This window comes from Mastomys coucha, unplaced genomic scaffold (assembly GCF_008632895.1).
Source record: "Mastomys coucha isolate ucsf_1 unplaced genomic scaffold, UCSF_Mcou_1 pScaffold15, whole genome shotgun sequence".
Lineage (NCBI taxonomy): Eukaryota > Metazoa > Chordata > Mammalia > Rodentia > Muridae > Mastomys > Mastomys coucha.
Window position 1 is genome coordinate 67345132 of NW_022196897.1, and position 7455 is coordinate 67352586.

Below are 7455 nucleotides of genomic sequence, written 5' to 3' on the forward strand. Positions count from 1 at the left end.
GTCCTCTGATCCCAGGCTACTTTCTGACTTACATCTGTCCATCTCCCCCCACACCACCCCTGCTAGCCAAGCCTGCCACCACCCACCTTTCCCTTGAAACACAACCTCCTTTATCTAACCATGCTTTCACCCCACAGTGAGGCTCCCTGTAAAAGTCTACATAAGCTTATAAAAACATAAAACTGATCATATCTTTCTGCAGCTGAGATCTCTGTACCCTATTTTGACATAAAAAGCAACCCTCTAACACAGCTAGTGTGGCCCTTTATACCTGCACTGTATCTCTTTGCCCCATCCCATCTACTCTATAGCTCTCTCAAGTAGCTAGCTAGAGCCTGACATTTCTTGAGGAGATAAAAATAAATGTCTTTGCAATCCAGACAGGGCACCAGTGACAGACCAAAGAAAGTCATTTAAGTCAAGCTTGGTGAACCATTGAGATTATTGGAGTTACTGACACCGCATGGATCTGAGGATTATCCTCATGGTTGTCTTTACTGGGTTTAGAGTCCTTGTGGAGACATACCTCTTATCATGACTTTGAGGGTATCTTCAAAAAGGTATAAAAGGGAAAGACTACCTTAGACATCTCTATCCCCCTTCACATAAACTGCTACTAGGCTAATCTAACCCACCATTTCTCCCTGCCCACTAAACCTCTCACATTTATCACAACCAAATTAGAATTTTCTGTTAGCTGTGAAAAAATTAGAGGCACAATATACTTGTACTGGCACTGGCCCGTTGGCTATGGTCTTAGACTGAATAAAAAGAGGCAAAAGGAAGAAAACAGAACACTAGAATTCACCTCCTCTGACTCCTGAATGAGATATACTGAAACCAGTCGCCTTAAGTTTCCACCTTACACCTTCCCTGTGTGAGGGATTGCAGCCTCTTAAAACTGTGAAACAAGGGAAATCTTCTTCCTTAAATTGTATCTTGTCAGGTATCTGTCACAGGATTTAAAAAGTCACTAATACAATTGGAGAAGGGTTCCTGTGGAGCCTGCAGCTCAACTGCAGCTGCATCATCAAAGGCCATGCTAGCATCCAGGATAACTCCTGAAAAGGGCAAGACTGGGATCCCCTGAACAACTTGCATACAGTTTTACCCAGGAGTATCCTTGTCCTAGTAATTGTTCCCAAGTTATAACACCTTGAGGAGAGGCCTCATGGCCCATAAGATTTGGAGCTCCCTAAGTCTCATGAGCCTCCCTACTCCTATTAAGAAGAAACATTTTAATCAAGAGGAAACAGCTCAATATAACATCCCACCCCTTCCTCTACTTCTATTATTTTCTCTGTCCCCTCTCTCATATTTTCTGAGCATTGGAAGGAATAACACAAATAACACAAATATCACATTTGTGGTTGATCCTTGGGCACAGGGAGTCACTCACTCTCAGCTGTTTGGACCATTTAAAATCTCCATAGTAACTAGCACCTAGTGCAATAAATTTTCCTCTAAGACCATAGCATCTATGGGTGTTTAGAAGGCAATGTGTTACATTGTAACATGTTACAATGTAAGCATGTGACATGGTACAATGTAAGCATCTCTTCTTTTTAGCAATATGAAAATAAGTGTCTCCACTAAGGCCTGAGACAGGCCCAGTCATAGGTCTCTACCCTAACTTATAGCACCAAATAGAAGGATTTCCTCAGGTGGTGGTGGTGCATGCCTTTAATCCCAGCACTTGGGAGGCAGAGGCAGGTGGATTTCTGAGTTAGAGGCCAGCCTGGTATATAGAGTGAGTTCCAGGACAGCGAAGGCTACACAGAGAAACGTTGTCTCAAAAAAAACAAAAAACAAAAAAAACAAAAAAAGAATTTCCTCTAGTGGAGCAAGTCTTAAAGTCAATCAGAAGACCAACGGTCATACTCAATAATTATGACGATATTGTGTCAGGCACATCTTGCCAAGCATGTCAGTGTGTGGCAGGTAGGGTAAATGATGTAAAATTCTCATCACTTGTATCAGTTATACCATCACCAAAGCAATGTTGGGCTCAGTGGCATCAGCAGGATGTACCTTACCCAGCCATTTGTAATCCATAGGCATTCCCATGAGTCATCCTGCTTCCTCCAATGAGGTATTGTTGTAGGGGCTCTATTTCCCTGCCCCTGACAGGCTTGGTGGGCCCAGCTCACACTGCTCAGAGGATTTCAGGGATAGCAGAATGTGGGGCTGTTCTCTACCTACAGTCATGCCACGCCCACTCGTCTACTCCAGTAAAATCTGCAAAATTGAGGGTAAAAGCCTGATTAAGGACAAGAGGCGTTATGACTTCAAAAGGAGTTTTGTGCCTCCTGGGTATTCAGTCAGTTGTTGGCATCTCCTAACTCAGATGTGTTCCAGATTAGTCTTTCCAATCGTCAACATGCCATCTTATTTAGGCATAAAAGGTACCCCAAGAAATGATTCGTAAATGGCTAAACTTAAGATTAGGCATTGTCTCCTGGCCAGCACAACATTCCAATATATCCTAATTTATTACCTGGCTGTCCTTAGCTTGGAATTTCTCTCAAAGAATCTGACTTATCAGACAGGTTGTCCTCGGAGTTAGCAACAGAGGTCAAGCACATAGAATTCTTAGGGCAGTCCCACAGAAGACAGAACTGTTTTACATACTAGAGAATAATCGAAGGGCTTCCCTCACTTAAGGGCATTAGCAGGAACTGTTAGATCTGAACTTCCTGGTGCTTGCCTCCAGCAAGACCCATAGAATTAGCAGGAACTGCTAGATTGGAACTTCCTGGTGCTTGCCTCCTGTAGACCCAGAGAATGAATTATCATGGGAATACCAAAATAGCCCCAGCGGGGAGGGCACCACTGCTATTCCACCTGCTTCACACCTGGATACTTGATCTTACCGACCTTGATCTTGCCTACGTGATCTTACTGACCTTGATGTGACTGTTACCTGCCTACATGACTTTTGTCATTCGCCCTGTTTTCTGTATACCATATAAGCCTGGTTTTCACTTTGTGCAGGGGTTGGCACTCAGACTAGAACTAGAACTTAGATGGACTAGGACTTAGGTTCATGCAGTCCGCAGCTCCCCGGGCCCAGGGGTGCAGCGCCTGTCCAGAAGAGGTGGCCGCTTTAGACCCAGTGTGTTTTAGATGGCCTCAGATGTACCTCAACTACAGAGCTGCTAGATTTATCATTTCTCTTTTGCAATGACTGTAAAAGCCTCATGCCATTTTTAAGAAATACATTCAGATTCAGCACACTCTTGTGTCGACTCTGTCATTCACCGACTTGTTGCCCACCTGACCAGAACTCCTATCCCATGGAAAATGAAGTCCCTGCAATGAACCCGTGGCACATTCCCACTGTTCAAATTGGTTTCACGGTTCTGACAGGATCTGTGCACCTTCTGCAAGTAATCTCAACTTCCCACACCTCCATGTAACTAATACGATAATAAACTTCCATGCCCTACCATGGTAGGTATTCAGCAAAGCCATGAAAGGCCCATACCAGTCCTGAGGTCCTTGCTGAATTAACTTCTTTCTTAACTCAGTCTAGCTGTCCTATCAGGACTGAGGAACTGGTTTGAAACATGCCTGTTTGTATAGGAATTCTCTCAATAGAAGAGTAGAAGTTCAATGTCAATCTCAAGTTTGAGGCCAGCCCAAGCTGCTTGAGACCCTATCTCAAAACAAAGAAAGAAAGAAAGAAAGAAAGAGAGAGAGAGAAAAGGAAGTAAGGAAGGAAGGAAGAAATGAAGAAAGGAAGGAAACAGGCAGACAAAAGGAAACTCAAATAAAAACGATAATTTTCTTCTCCCAGAACTTAAGAAGTTAAGATGGGGTGATCACAAGTTTGAGTATAGCCTGAGCTACACAGTGAGCATCTGTCTCAAAAAAAAAAATAGTTTTTATAACTTCAGCATTTTTTTTCATGTAATTTCACATTTTCTTGCACTAAAACCTGTGGTCATTATTGCTCAGAGCAGGGATTTATTATTAAATTCTAAAATTAGCTACAATTGATAATCATTATTTCTATCATGTCCTTTCCCAGAGGGACAGATAAACTCTGGTTCTATATTCTGTGTTTGGTTAACTTGAAAGAGAAGACTTAGTAGTGTTTCAGGTCAAGCACACTAGGCAGATCTTGTTTGTCAGAGCATGCTACAAAAATCCCACTGACTGTCAAAATCCTTAACAAAAGCAATTATAAACTCAGGTGCTTTTGCATTTGTCTGCACAGAGCCCATTCCATTATAGAGTAGTTCAAGATTTCTACCATTTATTTATTTGTGACAAGGCAAACATTCCACCAAAGTGTGTATTTTCTGGTTAAGTTAACCTGAGCTAGGTGAATTAGAGCAGCAACTGAGCCTCTGTCCCACCCCTGACAGAATGAAGCTCAGAATGACCATATATAACTCTGAGCTACAGTATATCAAACATAAACTTCTGATTGGAAGCTGTTTCAGGATCAATTTACATCCAAATAAAAGGGCACTCCAGCGAGAGCAAATTAAGATGTTTAAATTACAGGGCATGTGGGATCCATCAAGCAAGAAAGGCAGTTGTAAATCAAGCTCATGGTGAATGGGTTAAACACACAGAGGGGTGTAGTGCTCCAGGGACTTCCTAAGTTCACTTTTAAACTTCAGCAACTTTAAAGAAGGGCAGAGAGTGAACGAGGTTTTAAAAACTGACAACTCCCAGCATGCATAAAGACCTGGGTTTGATCCCCAGCACTGCAAAAACAAAACAAAATAAAGAAAAAGAAAAAAAAAATCCTGACATAATAATTATCATTTTTTCACTATCCCTGACAAGCCAGCTTTAAAAATGAGTGGTGGAGGCTAGACAGGTGGTTCTGTGGATAGAGTGCAGGAGGACCAAGCTCAGATCCTATGGCCATACTATTGCCCTGGAGGAAAGAGACAAGAGCTTACAAGCCTAGCTTCAGACTGAGGTAGAGATCCTGCCTTAAGAGAATAGAGCAGACAGTGATAACTCAGGTCACCTAAGGTCCTCCTCTGGTTTCTGTGAGCACTGTAGACACACATGCCTCATACACAAACACCAATACATCAACATAAGCCACTGGGTGCCAGATCCCAATCAAACTAGAGCAAATGGGAGGGGGACATGAATAAAGGGAGAGCAAGCGCTTTTGGGGATTTATAAAACAGCTTTAGCCTCTGTCCCTGACTCTTGTGTAGACTTCAGCATCTGCTACCCAATGTGGAACTCACTGGGGACATGAGTCTTATTGTAATAACACTTTATCCTTAAAGAATGTGCTTTCTGTCTAGGGTGTGGCTCAATGACTGGGCCTTGCCTAGCTTTGCAACTAGCCTAGATGGGTCCACCCCCATGCACTGCAAACAAAAACAAAGAAGTATTTGTCCCCCAGGAACAAAACACAATTGGGTGGCAAATAGTTATTAGGAATAATTGCTTAAGCAGGTAGGGGGTTTTCTTTCCTTCAATCTGACTTTTTTTTAAAAAGTTTTTTTGTTTTGTTTTTGTTTTGGGGGTTGTTTGTTTGTTTTTTGTTTTGTTTTGTTTTTTGGTTTTTGGTTTTTTTTGGTTTTTTGGTTTTTTGAAGACAGGGTTTCTCTGTCTAGCCCTGGCTGTTCTGGAGCTCAACTTTGTAGACCAGGCTGGCCTCGAACTCAGAAATCCACCTGCCTCTGCCTCCCAAGTTGCTGGGATTAAAGGAGTGTGCCACCACTGCCCAGCAAGATTTATTTATTTATTATGTGTAAGTACACTATCACTGTCTTCAGACACTTCAAAAGAGGGCATCAGATCTCTTTACGGGTGGTTGTGAGCCATCATATGGTTGCTGGGATTTGAACTCAGCAGTCAGTGCTCTTAACTGCTGAGCGTCTCTCCAGCCCCTGAATCTCACTTTTTTTGTCTTCTAGAAACCATATACTCTAGGGAAATCTCTATTCTTTCTGCCCCTTCCTTAGTAAGACAATAGATACAAACAAAACAATGGCTTGGTACATCCGCAGGCCCTCCATTTTTAGCACATCTGTGGAATAAACCCAAAACTGAATCTATAATACTAAGACATTAGGCAACCCTTAATTAAGTCTGATCTAATTTTTTTCAGTAGCGATGTTCTTATGCTCTCCAAACCATTGATCTCATTAAATCCAAAAAACAATTAAATAATGTGCAAAGCATTTGACTAGACCCACAAAGAAAACAAATCAAAACTAGTTTGCTAAAACCTGTCCGCTGACATTTTTGAAAATAAATTTTATTGGACCACAGCCTTGCTTGTTCACGCTTTGTGTCTGGTTTCGAACACCCGTGGCAGAACTGAGTGCTTGCAACAGCAGACCCGATGGCCTACAAAAGCCTTCAGTGCTTTGTGTGGGACTCTTTATAGAAAAATTTGCTACTCCCTGGGTTAGGTTGTTCCTTTTTCAGCTCAATGTTCAGTTGTCATCTGTTTTTCCAATATAGGTTAGTTCAAGTCCCTCATGAGTTAGTTTTATTTTCCAATGCAGTAAAAGCTGCCTGTGTTTTGAGACCCTTCTTCAAGTGTGTAGCCCGGAATGTACTTTTTTGGAACATAAACACTTTGTCTCAATATACTTTTAGTACTTCTGTGACTGCCTAGAAAATGAAAAACATCTAGAAGCAACACTAACAGAAGTTCAGCTCTTGTTGGAAACATGTATCTTTCTTTCTAAATGGTTTCTGCTCTTGCCTCAGGGTATGGACAGAGACTCTCTGGGAAAGCCAAACTTTTACAATAATGTGGTTTTGCTTGTTGTCTTATTAAGGTTTCTATTGCTATGGTGCAAGACCATGAACAAAAGCAACTTGAAGAGGAAAAAGTTTAATTGACTTATATCTCTGAGTCACAGTCCATTGAGGGAAATGAAGGCAGGGACTCAGACCTGGAGGCAGAGCTGACACAGAGGCTATGGCAGAGGGCTGCTCACTGGCTCACTCAGCCTGCTTTCTTATAGAACCCAGGACAACCTGCACAAGGTGGTTCTACTTCTCCCTGGGTAAGTGATGGGCTCGCTGCTCCACCACTAATTAAGAAAACGCCTTACAGGCTTGCCCAGAACCTAGTTTTATGGAGGCAATTTATCAGCTGAGGGTCCTTCTCCTCAAGATTTGTGTTGACAACGCAAGCTAGCCAGCATACTTGGGTCTTTCTTCCTTTCTTTTTCTTTTCTCTCTTCCTTCCTTCTTTCTTCCTTCCTTCCTTCTTTCTTCCTTCCTTTCTTTTCGAGATTTTTAAAACATGTATTCAATGTATGTGAGTCTTTATGGGTTTCTGTGCACCCTGTGCAAACAGGAACCTCCCAAGGTCAGAAAAGGATATCAGATTCACTGGAACTGGAGTTCTGGAGATTGTGAGCTGCCTTGTGGGTACTAGGAATTGAACCTGGGTCCTCTGTAAGAGCGGTCAGCACCCCTACCCACGAGACTATTTCTCCAGTTCCA